The sequence below is a fragment of the Ptiloglossa arizonensis genome, chromosome 10 (genome assembly GCF_051014685.1).
Source record: "Ptiloglossa arizonensis isolate GNS036 chromosome 10, iyPtiAriz1_principal, whole genome shotgun sequence".
NCBI lineage: Eukaryota > Metazoa > Arthropoda > Insecta > Hymenoptera > Colletidae > Ptiloglossa > Ptiloglossa arizonensis.
The window spans coordinates 212260-228897 of record NC_135057.1 but is presented as its reverse complement, the minus strand read 5'-3'; positions in this window follow the sequence as shown (position 1 = coordinate 228897).

Here is a 16638-nt window from a genome sequence, read left to right as displayed (position 1 = left end):
ATGCGTTATACGTTATACGTTATACGTTATACGTTATACGTTATACGTTATACGTTATACGTTATACGTTATTATTTATACGTTATACGTTATACGTTTTACGTTATACGTTGTACGTTATACGTTCTACGTTACACGTTATACGTTATAGGTTATACGTTATACGTTATACGGCACACGTTTTAGGATATGCGTTATACAATATGCGTTATACGTTATACGTTATACGTTATACGTTATACGTTATACGTTATACGTTATACGTTATACGTTATACGTTATACGTTATACGTTATACGTTATACGTTATACGTTATACGTTATACGTTATACGTTATACGTTATACGTTATACGTTATACGTTATACGTTATACGTTATACGTTATACGTTATACGTTATACGTTATACGTTATACGTTATACGTTATACGTTATACGTTATACGTTATACGTTATACGTCATACGTTATACGTTATACGTTATACGTTATACGTTATACGGCATACGTTTTAGGATATGCGTTATACATTATGCGTTATACGTTATACGTTATACGTTATACGTTATACGTTATACGTTATACGTTATACGTTATACGTTATACGTTATACGTTATACGTTATACGTTATACGTTATACGTTATACGTTATACTGTATACGTTCTAGGATATGCGTTATACGTTATACGTTATACGGTATACGTTCTAGGATATGCGTTATACGTTATACGTTATACGTTATACGTTATACGTTATACGTTATACGTTATACGTTATACGTTATACGTTATACGTTATACGTTATACGTTATTCGTTATACATTGTACGTTATGCGTTATACGTTATACGTTTTACATTATATGTTATACGTTATACGTTATACGTTATACGTTATACGTTATACGTTATACGTTATACGTTATACGTTATACGTTATACGTTATACGTTATACGTTATACGTTATACGTTATACGTCATCCGATATACGTTATACATTATACGTTGTCCGTTATACGTTATACGATATAAGTCATACGTTATACGTTATACGTTATACGTTATACGTTATACGTTATACGTTATACGTTCTACGTTATACGTTACACGTTATACGTTACACGTTATACGTTATACGTTATACGTTATACGTTATACGTTATACGTTATACGTTATACGTTATACGTTATTCGTTATACGTTATACGTTATACGTTATACGTTATACGTTATACGTTATACGTTATACGTCATACGTTATACGTTATACGTTATACGTTATACGTTATACGTTATACGTTATACGTTATACGTCATCCGTTATACGTTATACATTATACGTTGTCCGTTATACGTTATACGATATAAGTTATACGTTATACGTTATACGTTGTACGTTATACGTTATACGTTACACATTATACGTTATACGTCATACGTTACACGTTATACGTTATACGTTATACGTTATACGTTATACGTTATACGTTATACGTCATACGTTATACGTTATACGTTATACGTTATACGTTATACGGCATACGTTTTAGGATATGCGTTATACATTATGCGTTATACGTTATACGTTATACGTTATTCGTTATACATTATACGTTATACTGTATACGTTCTAGGATATGCGTTATACGTTATACGTTATACGGTATACGTTCTAGGATATGCGTTATACGTTATACGTTATACGTTATACGTTATACGTTATATGTTATACGTTATACGTTATACGTTATACGTTATACGTTACACGTTATACGTCATCCGTTATACGTTATACATTATACGTTGTCCGTTATACGTTATACGATATAAGTTATACGTTATACGTTATACGTTATACGTTATACGTTATACGTTATACGTTATACGTTATACGTTATACGTTATACGTTATACGTTATTATTTATACGTTATACGTTATACGTTTTACGTTATACGTTGTACGTTATACGTTCTACGTTACACGTTATACGTTATAGGTTATACGTTATACGTTATACGGCACACGTTTTAGGATATGCGTTATACAATATGCGTTATACGTTATACGTTATACGTTATACGTTATACGTTATACGTTATACGTTATACGTTATACGTTATTATTTATACGTTATACGTTATACGTTTTACGTTATACGTTGTACGTTATACGTTCTACGTTACACGTTATACGTTATAGGTTATACGTTATACGTTATACGGCACACGTTTTAGGATATGCGTTATACAATATGCGTTATACGTTATACGTTATACGTTATACGTTATACGTTATACGTTATACGTTATACGTTATACGTTATACGTTATACGTTATACGTTATACGTTATACGTTATACGTTATACGTTATACGTTATACGTTATACGTTATACGTTATACGTTATACGTTATACGTTATACGTTATACGTTATACGTTATACGTTATACGTTATACGTTATACGTTATACGTTATACGTTATACGTTATACGTTATACGTCATACGTTATACGTTATACGTTATACGTTATACGTTATACGGCATACGTTTTAGGATATGCGTTATACATTATGCGTTATACGTTATACGTTATACGTTATTCGTTATACATTATACGTTATACTGTATACGTTCTAGGATATGCGTTATACGTTATACGTTATACGGTATACGTTCTAGGATATGCGTTATACGTTATACGTTATACGTTATACGTTATACGTTATACGTTATACGTTATACGTTATACGTTATACGTTATACGTTATACGTTATACGTTATACGTTATACGTCATCCGTTATACGTTATACATTATACGTTGTCCGTTATACGTTATACGATATAAGTTATACGTTATACGATATAAGTTATACGTTATACGTTATACGTTATACGTTATACGTTATACGTTATACGTTATACGTTATACGTTATACGTTATACGTTATACGTTATACGTTATACGTTATTCGTGATACATTGTACGTTATGCATTATACGTTATACGTTTTACGTTATACGTTATACGTTATACGTTATACGTTATACGTTATACGTTATACGTTATACGTTATACGTTATACGTTATACGTTATACGTTATACGTTATACGTTATACGTTATACGTTATAGGTTATACGTTATTCGTTATACGTTATACGTTATACGTTATACGTTATACGTCATCCGTTATACGTTATACATTATACGTTGTCCGTTATACGTTATACGATATAAGTTATACGTTATACGTTATACGTTATACGTTATACGTTATACGTTACACGTTATACGTTATACGTCATACGTTACACGTTATACGTTATACGTTATACGTTATACGTTATACGTTATACGTTATACGTCATACGTTATACGTTATACGTTATACGTTATACGTTATACGTTATACGGCATACGTTTTAGGATATGCGTTATACATTATGCGTTATACGTTATACGTTATACGTTATTCGTTATACATTATACGTTATACTGTATACGTTCTAGGATATGCGTTATACGTTATACGTTATACGGTATACGTTCTAGGATATGCGTTATACGTTATACGTTATACTTTATACGTTATACGTTATACGTTATACGTTACACGTTATACGTTATACGTTATACGTTATACGTTATACGTTATACGTTATACGTTATACGTTATACGTTATACGTTATACGTTATACGTTATACGTTATACGTTATTCGTTATACATTGTACGTTATGGGTTATACGTTATACGTTATACGTTATACGTTATACGTTATACGTTATACGTCATCCGTTATACGTTATACATTATACGTTGTCCGTTATACGTTATACGATATATGTTATACGTTATACGATATAAGTTATACGTTATACGTTATACGTTATACGTTATACGTTATACGTTATACGTTATACGTTATACGTTATACGTTATACGTTATACGTTATACGTTATACGTTATACGTTATACGTTATACGTTATACGTTATACGTTATACGTTATACGTTATACGTTATACGTTATACGTTATACGTTATACGTTATACGTTATACGTTATACGTTATACGTTATACGTTATACGTTATACGTTATACGTTATACGTTATACGTTATAGGTTATACGTTATACGTTATACGGCAGACGTTTTAGGATATGCGTTATACATTATGCGTTATACGTTATACGTTATACGTTATACGTTATACGTTATACGTTATACGTTATACGTTATTCGTTATACATTGTACGTTATGGGTTATACGTTATACGTTATACGTTATACGTTATACGTTATACGTTATACGTTATACGTTATACGTTATACGTTATACGTTATACGTTATACGTTATACGTTATACGTTATACGTTATACGTTATACGTTATACGTTATACGTTATACGTTATACGTTATACGTTATACGTTATACGTTATACGTTGTACGTTGTACGTTGTACGTTCTACGTTACACGTTATACGTTATAGGTTATACGTTATACGTTATACGGCACACGTTATAGGATATGCGTTATACATTTTGTGTTATACGTTATACGTTATACGTTATTCGTTATACATTATACGTTATGCGTTATACGTTATACGTTATACGTTATACGTTATACGTTATACGTTATACGTTATACGTCATCCGTTATACGTTATACATTATACGTTGTCCGTTATACGTTATACGATATAAGTTATACGTTATACGATATAAGTTATACGTTATACGTTATACGTTATACGTTATACGTTATACGTTATACGTTATACGTTATACGTTATACGTCATACGTTATTCGTTATACATTGTACGTTATGCGTTATACGTTATACGTTCTACGTTATACGTTATACGTTATACGTTATACGTTATACGTTATACGTTATACGTTATACGTTATACGTTATACGTTATACGTTATACGTTATACGTTCTACGTTATACGTTATACGTTACACGTCATCCGTTATACGTTATACATTATACGTTGTCCGTTATACGTTATACGATATAAGTTATACGTTATACGTTATACGTTATACGTTATACGTCATACGTTATACGTTATACGTTATACGTTATACGTTATACGGCATACGTTTTAGGATATGCGTTATACATTATGCGTTATACGTTATACGTTATACGTTATTCGTTATACATTATACGTTATACTGTATACGTTCTAGGATATGCGTTATACGTTATACGTTATACGGTATACGTTCTAGGATATGCGTTATACGTTATACGTTATACGTTATACGTTATACGTTATACGTTATACGTTATACGTTATACGTTATACGTTATACGTTATACGTTATACGTTATACGTTATACGTTATACGTTATACGTTATACGTTATACGTTATACGTTATACGTTATACGTTATACGTTATACGTTATACGTTATACGTTATACGTTATACGTTATACGTTATACGTTATACGTTATACGTTATACGTTATACGTTATACGTTATACGTTATACGTTATACGTTATACGTTATTCGTTATACGTTATACGTTATACGTTATACGTTATACGTTATACGTTATACGTTGTACGTTATACGTTGTACGTTATACGTTATACGTTATACGTTATACGTTATACGTTATACGTTATACGTTAGACGTTATACGTCATCCGTTATACGTTATACGTTGTCCGTTATACGTTATACGATATAAGTTATACGTTATACGTTATACGTTATACGTTATACGTTATACGTTACACGTTATACGTTATACGTCATACGTTACACGTTATACGTTATACGTTATACGTTATACGTTATACGTTATACGTTATACGTCATACGTTATACGTTATACGTTATACGTTATACGTTATACGGCATACGTTTTAGGATATGCGTTATACATTATGCGTTATACGTTATACGTTATACGTTATTCGTTATACATTATACGTTATACTGTATACGTTCTAGGATATGCGTTATACGTTATACGTTATACGGTATACGTTCTAGGATATGCGTTATACGTTATACGTTATACGTTATACGTTATACGTTATACGTTATACGTTATACGTTATACGTTATACGTTATACGTTATACGTTATACGTTATACGTTATACGTTATACGTTATACGTTATACGTTATACGTTATACGTTATACGTTATACGTTATACGTTATACGTTATACGTTATACGTTATACGTTATACGTTATACGTTATACGTTATACGTTATACGTTATACGTTATACGTTATTCGTTATACGTTATACGTTATACGTTATACGTTATACGTTATACGTTATACGTTGTACGTTATACGTTGTACGTTATACGTTGTACGTTATACGTTGTACGTTATACGTTGTACGTTATACGTTATTCGTTATACGTTATACGTTATACGTTATACGTTATACGTTATACGTTATACGTTATACGTTATACGTTATACGTTATACGTTATACGTTATACGTTGTACGTTGTACGTTGTACGTTATACGTTATACGTTATACGTTATACGTTATACGTTATACGTTATTCGTTATACGTTATACGTTATACGTTATACGTTATACGTTATACGTTATACGTTGTACGTTATACGTTGTACGTTATACGTTGTACGTTATACGTTGTACGTTATACGTTATACGTTATACGTTATACGTCATCCGTTATACGTTATACATTATACGTTGTCCGTTATACGTTATACGATATAAGTTATACGTTATACGATATAAGTTATACGTTATACGATATAAGTTATACGTTATACGTTATACGTTATACGTTATACGTTATACGTTATACGTTATACGTTATACGTTATACGTTATACGTTATACGTTATACGTTATACGTTATTCGTGATACATTGTACGTTATGCATTATACGTTATACGTTTTACGTTATACGTTATACGTTATACGTTATACGTTATACGTTATACGTTATACGTTATACGTTATACGTTATACGTTATACGTTATACGTTATACGTTATACGTTATACGTTATACGTTATACGTTATACGTTATTCGTTATACGTTATACGTTATACGTTATACGTTATACGTCATCCGTTATACGTTATACATTATACGTTGTCCGTTATACGTTATACGATATAAGTTATACGTTATACGTTATACGTTATACGTTATACGTTATACGTTACACGTTATACGTTATACGTCATACGTTACACGTTATACGTTATACGTTATACGTTATACGTTATACGTTATACGTTATACGTCATACGTTATACGTTATACGTTATACGTTATACGTTATACGTTATACGGCATACGTTTTAGGATATGCGTTATACATTATGCGTTATACGTTATACGTTATACGTTATTCGTTATACATTATACGTTATACTGTATACGTTCTAGGATATGCGTTATACGTTATACGTTATACGGTATACGTTCTAGGATATGCGTTATACGTTATACGTTATACTTTATACGTTATACGTTATACGTTATACGTTACACGTTATACGTTATACGTTATACGTTATACGTTATACGTTATACGTTATACGTTATACGTTATACGTTATACGTTATACGTTATACGTTATACGTTATACGTTATTCGTTATACATTGTACGTTATGGGTTATACGTTATACGTTATACGTTATACGTTATACGTTATACGTTATACGTCATCCGTTATACGTTATACATTATACGTTGTCCGTTATACGTTATACGATATATGTTATACGTTATACGATATAAGTTATACGTTATACGTTATACGTTATACGTTATACGTTATACGTTATACGTTATACGTTATACGTTATACGTTATACGTTATACGTTATACGTTATACGTTATACGTTATACGTTATACGTTATACGTTATACGTTATACGTTATACGTTATACGTTATACGTTATACGTTATACGTTATACGTTATACGTTATACGTTATACGTTATACGTTATACGTTATACGTTATACGTTATACGTTATACGTTATAGGTTATACGTTATACGTTATACGGCAGACGTTTTAGGATATGCGTTATACATTATGCGTTATACGTTATACGTTATACGTTATACGTTATACGTTATACGTTATACGTTATACGTTATTCGTTATACATTGTACGTTATGGGTTATACGTTATACGTTATACGTTATACGTTATACGTTATACGTTATACGTTATACGTTATACGTTATACGTTATACGTTATACGTTATACGTTATACGTTATACGTTATACGTTATACGTTATACGTTATACGTTATACGTTATACGTTATACGTTATACGTTATACGTTATACGTTGTACGTTGTACGTTGTACGTTCTACGTTACACGTTATACGTTATAGGTTATACGTTATACGTTATACGGCACACGTTATAGGATATGCGTTATACATTTTGTGTTATACGTTATACGTTATACGTTATTCGTTATACATTATACGTTATGCGTTATACGTTATACGTTATACGTTATACGTTATACGTTATACGTTATACGTTATACGTCATCCGTTATACGTTATACATTATACGTTGTCCGTTATACGTTATACGATATAAGTTATACGTTATACGATATAAGTTATACGTTATACGTTATACGTTATACGTTATACGTTATACGTTATACGTTATACGTTATACGTTATACGTTATACGTTATTCGTTATACATTGTACGTTATGCGTTATACGTTATACGTTCTACGTTATACGTTATACGTTATACGTTATACGTTATACGTTATACGTTATACGTTATACGTTATACGTTATACGTTATACGTTATACGTTATACGTTATACGTTATACGTTCTACGTTATACGTTATACGTTACACGTCATCCGTTATACGTTATACATTATACGTTGTCCGTTATACGTTATACGATATAAGTTATACGTTATACGTTATACGTTATACGTTATACGTCATACGTTATACGTTATACGTTATACGTTATACGTTATACGGCATACGTTTTAGGATATGCGTTATACATTATGCGTTATACGTTATACGTTATACGTTATTCGTTATACATTATACGTTATACTGTATACGTTCTAGGATATGCGTTATACGTTATACGTTATACGGTATACGTTCTAGGATATGCGTTATACGTTATACGTTATACGTTATACGTTATACGTTATACGTTATACGTTATACGTTATACGTTATACGTTATACGTTATACGTTATACGTTATACGTTATACGTTATACGTTATACGTTATACGTTATACGTTATACGTTATACGTTATACGTTATACGTTATACGTTATACGTTATACGTTATACGTTATACGTTATACGTTATACGTTATACGTTATACGTTATACGTTATACGTTATACGTTATACGTTATACGTTATACGTTATACGTTATTCGTTATACGTTATACGTTATACGTTATACGTTATACGTTATACGTTATACGTTGTACGTTATACGTTGTACGTTATACGTTGTACGTTATACGTTATACGTTATACGTTATACGTTATACGTTATACGTTATACGTTAGACGTTATACGTCATCCGTTATACGTTATACGTTGTCCGTTATACGTTATACGATATAAGTTATACGTTATACGTTATACGTTATACGTTATACGTTATACGTTACACGTTATACGTTATACGTCATACGTTACACGTTATACGTTATACGTTATACGTTATACGTTATACGTTATACGTTATACGTCATACGTTATACGTTATACGTTATACGTTATACGTTATACGGCATACGTTTTAGGATATGCGTTATACATTATGCGTTATACGTTATACGTTATACGTTATTCGTTATACATTATACGTTATACTGTATACGTTCTAGGATATGCGTTATACGTTATACGTTATACGGTATACGTTCTAGGATATGCGTTATACGTTATACGTTATACGTTATACGTTATACGTTATACGTTATACGTTATACGTTATACGTTATACGTTATACGTTATACGTTATACGTTATACGTTATACGTTATACGTTATACGTTATACGTTATACGTTATACGTTATACGTTATACGTTATACGTTATACGTTATACGTTATACGTTATACGTTATACGTTATACGTTATACGTTATACGTTATACGTTATACGTTATTCGTTATACGTTATACGTTATACGTTATACGTTATACGTTATACGTTATACGTTGTACGTTATACGTTGTACGTTATACGTTGTACGTTATACGTTGTACGTTATACGTTGTACGTTATACGTTATTCGTTATACGTTATACGTTATACGTTATACGTTATACGTTATACGTTATACGTTATACGTTATACGTTATACGTTATACGTTATACGTTATACGTTGTACGTTGTACGTTGTACGTTCTACGTTACACGTTATACGTTATAGGTTATACGTTATACGTTATACGGCACACGTTATAGGATATGCGTTATACATTTTGTGTTATACGTTATACGTTATACGTTATTCGTTATACATTATACGTTATGCGTTATACGTTATACGTTATACGTTATACGTTATACGTTATACGTTATACGTTATACGTCATCCGTTATACGTTATACATTATACGTTGTCCGTTATACGTTATACGATATAAGTTATACGTTATACGACATAAGTTATACGTTATACGTTATACGTTATACGTTATACGTTATACGTTATACGTTATACGTTATACGTTATACGTTATACGTTATTCGTTATACATTGTACGTTATGCGTTATACGTTATACGTTCTACGTTATACGTTATACGTTATACGTTATACGTTATACGTTATACGTTATACGTTATACGTTATACGTTATACGTTATACGTTATACGTCATACGTTATACGTTCTACGTTATACGTTATACGTTATACGTCATCCGTTATACGTTATACATTATACGTTGTCCGTTATACGTTATACGATATAAGTTATACGTTATACGTTATACGTTATACGTTATACGTCATACGTTATACGTTATACGTTATACGTTATACGTTATACGGCATACGTTTTAGGATATGCGTTATACATTATGCGTTATACGTTATACGTTATACGTTATTCGTTATACATTATACGTTATACTGTATACGTTCTAGGATATGCGTTATACGTTATACGTTATACGGTATACGTTCTAGGATATGCGTTATACCTTATACGTTATACGTTATACGTTATACGTTATACGTTATACGTTATACGTTATACGTTATACGTTATACGTTATACGTTATACGTTATACGTTATACGTTATACGTTATACGTTATACGTTATACGTTATACGTTATACGTTATACGTTATACGTTATACGTTATACGTTATACGTTATACGTTATACGTTATACGTTATACGTTATACGTTATACGTTATACGTTATACGTTATACGTTATACGTTATACGTTATACGTTATACGTTATACGTTATACGTTATACGTTATACGTTATTCGTTATACGTTATACGTTATACGTTATACGTTATACGTTGTACGTTATACGTTGTACGTTATACGTTGTACGTTATACGTTGTACGTTATACGTTGTACGTTATACGTTGTACGTTATACGTTATACGTTATACGTTATACGTTATACGTTATACGTTATACGTTATACGTTATACGTTATACGTTATACGTTATACGTTTTACGTTATACGTTATACGTTATACGTTATACGTTATACGTTATACGTTATACGTTATACGTTATACGTTATACGTTATACGTTATACGTTATACGTTATACGTTATTCGTTATACGTTATACGTTATACGTTATACGTTATACGTTATACGTTATACGTTATACGTTATACGTTATACGTTATACGTTATACGTTATACGTTATACGTTATACGTTATACGTTATACGTTATACGTTATACGTTATACGTTATACGTTATGCGTTATACGTTATGCGTTCTACGTTATACGTTATACGTTATACGTTATACGTTATACGTTCTACGTTATACGTTGTACGTTATACGTCGTACGTTATACGTTGTACGTTATACGTTGTACGTTATACGTTGTACGTTATACGTTGTACGTTATACGTTATACGTTATACGTTATACGTTATACGTTATACGTTATACGTTATACGTTATACGTTATACGTTTTACGTTATACGTTATACGTTATACGTTATACGTTATACGTTATACGTTATACGTTATACGTTATACGTTATACGTTATACGTTGTACGTCATACGTTATACGTTTTACGTTATACGTTGTACGTTATACGTTATACGTTCTACGTTACACGTTATACGTTATAGGTTACACGTTATACGTTATACGGCAGACGTTTTAGGATATGCGTTATACATTATGCGTTATACGTTATACGTTATACGTTACACGTTATACGTTATACGTTATACGTTATTCGTTATACATTGTACGTTATGGGTTATACGTTATACGTTATACGTTATACGTTATACGTTATACGTTATACGTTATACGTTATACGTTATACGTTATACGTTATACGTTATACGTTATACGTTATACGTTATACGTTATACGTTATACGTTATACGTTATACGTTGTACGTTGTACGTTATACGTTCTACGTTACACGTTATACGTTATAGGTTATACGTTATACGTTATACGGCACACGTTATAGGATATGCGTTATACATTTTGTGTTATACGTTATACGTTATACGTTATTCGTTATACATTATACGTTATGCGTTATACGTTATACGTTATACGTTATACGTTATACGTTATACGTTATACGTTATACGTCATCCGTTATACGTTATACATTATACGTTGTCCGTTATACGTTATACGATATAAGTTATACGTTATACGATATAAGTTATACGTTATACGTTATACGTTATACGTTATACGTTATACGTTATACGTTATACGTTATACGTTATACGTTATTCGTTGTACGTTATACGTTGTACGTTATACGTTGTACGTTATACGTTGTACGTTATACGTTGTACGTTATACGTTATTCGTTATACGTTATACGTTATACGTTATACGTTATACGTTATACGTTATACGTTATACGTTATACGTTATACGTCATCCGTTATACGTTATACATTATACGTTGTCCGTTATACGTTATACGATATAAGTTATACGTTATACGTTATACGTTATACGTTATACGTTATACGTTATACGTTCTACGTTATACGTTCTACGTTATACGTTATACGTTATACGTTATACGTTATACGTTATACGCTATACGTTCTACGTTATACGTTGTACGTTATACGTTGTACGTTATACGTTGTACGTTATACGTTGTACGTTATACGTTATACGTTATACGTTATACGTTATACGTTATACGTTATACGTTATACGTTATACGTTATAGGTTACACGTTATACGTTATACGGCAGACGTTTTAGGATATGCGTTATACATTATGCGTTATACGTTATACGTTATACGTTACACGTTATACGTTATACGTTATACGTTATTCGTTATACATTGTACGTTATGGGTTATACGTTATACGTTATACGTTATACGTTATACGTTATACGTTATACGTTATACGTTATACGTTATACGTTATACATTATACGTTATACGTTATACGTTATACGTTATAGGTTACACGTTATACGTTATACGGCAGACGTTTTAGGATATGCGTTATACATTATGCGTTATACGTTATACGTTATACGTTATACGTTACACGTTATACGTTATACGTTATACGTTATTCGTTATACATTGTACGTTATGGGTTATACGTTATACGTTATACGTTATACGTTATACGTTATACGTTATACGTTATACGTTATACGTTATACGTTATACGTTATACGTTATACGTTATACGTTATACGTTATACGTTATACGTTATACGTTATACGTTATACGTTATACGTTATACGTTATACGTTATACGTTATACGTTATACGTTATACGTTATACGTTATACGTTATACGTTATACGTTGTACGTTATACGTTGTACGTTATACGTTGTACGTTATACGTTGTACGTTATACGTTGTACGTTATACGTTATACGTTATACGTTGTACGTCATACGTTATACGTTTTACGTTATACGTTGTACGTTATACGTTATACGTTCTACGTTACACGTTATACGTTATAGGTTACACGTTATACGTTATACGGCAGACGTTTTAGGATATGCGTTATACATTATGCGTTATACGTTATACGTTATACGTTACACGTTATACGTTATACGTTATACGTTATTCGTTATACATTGTACGTTATGGGTTATACGTTATACGTTATACGTTATACGTTATACGTTATACGTTATACGTTATACGTTATACGTTATACGTTATACGTTATACGTTATACGTTATACGTTATACGTTATACGTTACACGTTATACGTTATACGGCAGACGTTTTAGGATATGCGTTATACATTATGCGTTATACGTTATACGTTATACGTTACACGTTATACGTTATACGTTATACGTTATTCGTTATACATTGTACGTTATGGGTTATACGTTATACGTTATACGTTATACGTTATACGTTATACGTTATACGTTATACGTTATACGTTATACGTTATACATTATACGTTATACGTTATACGTTATACGTTATACGTTATACATTATACGTTATACGTTATACGTTATACGTTATACGTTATACGTTATACGTTATACGTTATACGTTATACGTTATACGTTATAGGTTACACGTTATACGTTATACGGCAGACGTTTTAGGATATGCGTTATACATTATGCGTTATACGTTATACGTTATACGTTACACGTTATACGTTATACGTTATACGTTATTCGTTATACATTGTACGTTATGGGTTATACGTTATACGTTATACGTTATACGTTGTACGTTATACGTTATACGTTATACGTTGTACGTCATACGTTATACGTTTTACGTTATACGTTGTACGTTATACGTTATACGTTCTACGTTACACGTTATACGTTATAGGTTACACGTTATACGTTATACGGCAGACGTTTTAGGATATGCGTTATACATTATGCGTTATACGTTATACGTTATACGTTACACGTTATACGTTATACGTTATACGTTATTCGTTATACATTGTACGTTATGGGTTATACGTTATACGTTATACGTTATACGTTATACGTTATACGTTATACGTTATACGTTATACGTTATACGTTATACGTTATACGTTATACGTTATAGGTTACACGTTATACGTTATACGGCAGACGTTTTAGGCTATGCGTTATACATTATGCGTTATACGTTATACGTTATACGTTACACGTTATACGTTATACGTTATACGTTATTCGTTATACATTGTACGTTATGGGTTATACGTTATACGTTATACGTTATACGTTATACGTTATACGTTATACGTTATACGTTATACGTTATACGTTATACGTTATACGTTATACGTTATAGGTTACACGTTATACGTTATACGGCAGACGTTTTAGGATATGCGTTATACATTATGCGTTATACGTTATACGTTATACGTTACACGTTATACGTTATACGTTATACGTTATTCGTTATACATTGTACGTTATGGGTTATACGTTATACGTTATACGTTATACGTTGTACGTTATACGTTATACGTTATACGTTGTACGTCATACGTTATACGTTTTACGTTATACGTTGTACGTTATACGTTATACGTTCTACGTTACACGTTATACGTTATAGGTTACACGTTATACGTTATACGGCAGACGTTTTAGGATATGCGTTATACATTATGCGTTATACGTTATACGTTATACGTTACACGTTATACGTTATACGTTATACGTTATTCGTTATACATTGTACGTTATGGGTTATACGTTATACGTTATACGTTATACGTTATACGTTATACGTTATACGTTATACGTTATACGTTATACGTTATACGTTATACGTTATACGTTATACGTTATACGTTATACGTTATACGTTATACGTTGTACGTTGTACGTTATACGTTCTACGTTACACGTTATACGTTATAGGTTATACGTTATACGTTATACGGCACACGTTATAGGATATGCGTTATACATTTTGTGTTATACGTTATACGTTATACGTTATTCGTTATACATTATACGTTATGCGTTATACGTTATACGTTATACGTTATACGTTATACGTTATACGTTATACGTTATACGTCATCCGTTATACGTTATACATTATACGTTGTCCGTTATACGTTATACGATATAAGTTATACGTTATACGATATAAGTTATACGTTATACGTTATACGTTATACGTTATACGTTATACGTTATACGTTATACGTTATACGTTATACGTTATTCGTTGTACGTTATACGTTGTACGTTATACGTTGTACGTTATACGTTGTACGTTATACGTTGTACGTTATACGTTATTCGTTATACGTTATACGTTATACGTTATACGTTATACGTTATACGTTATACGTTATACGTTATACGTTATACGT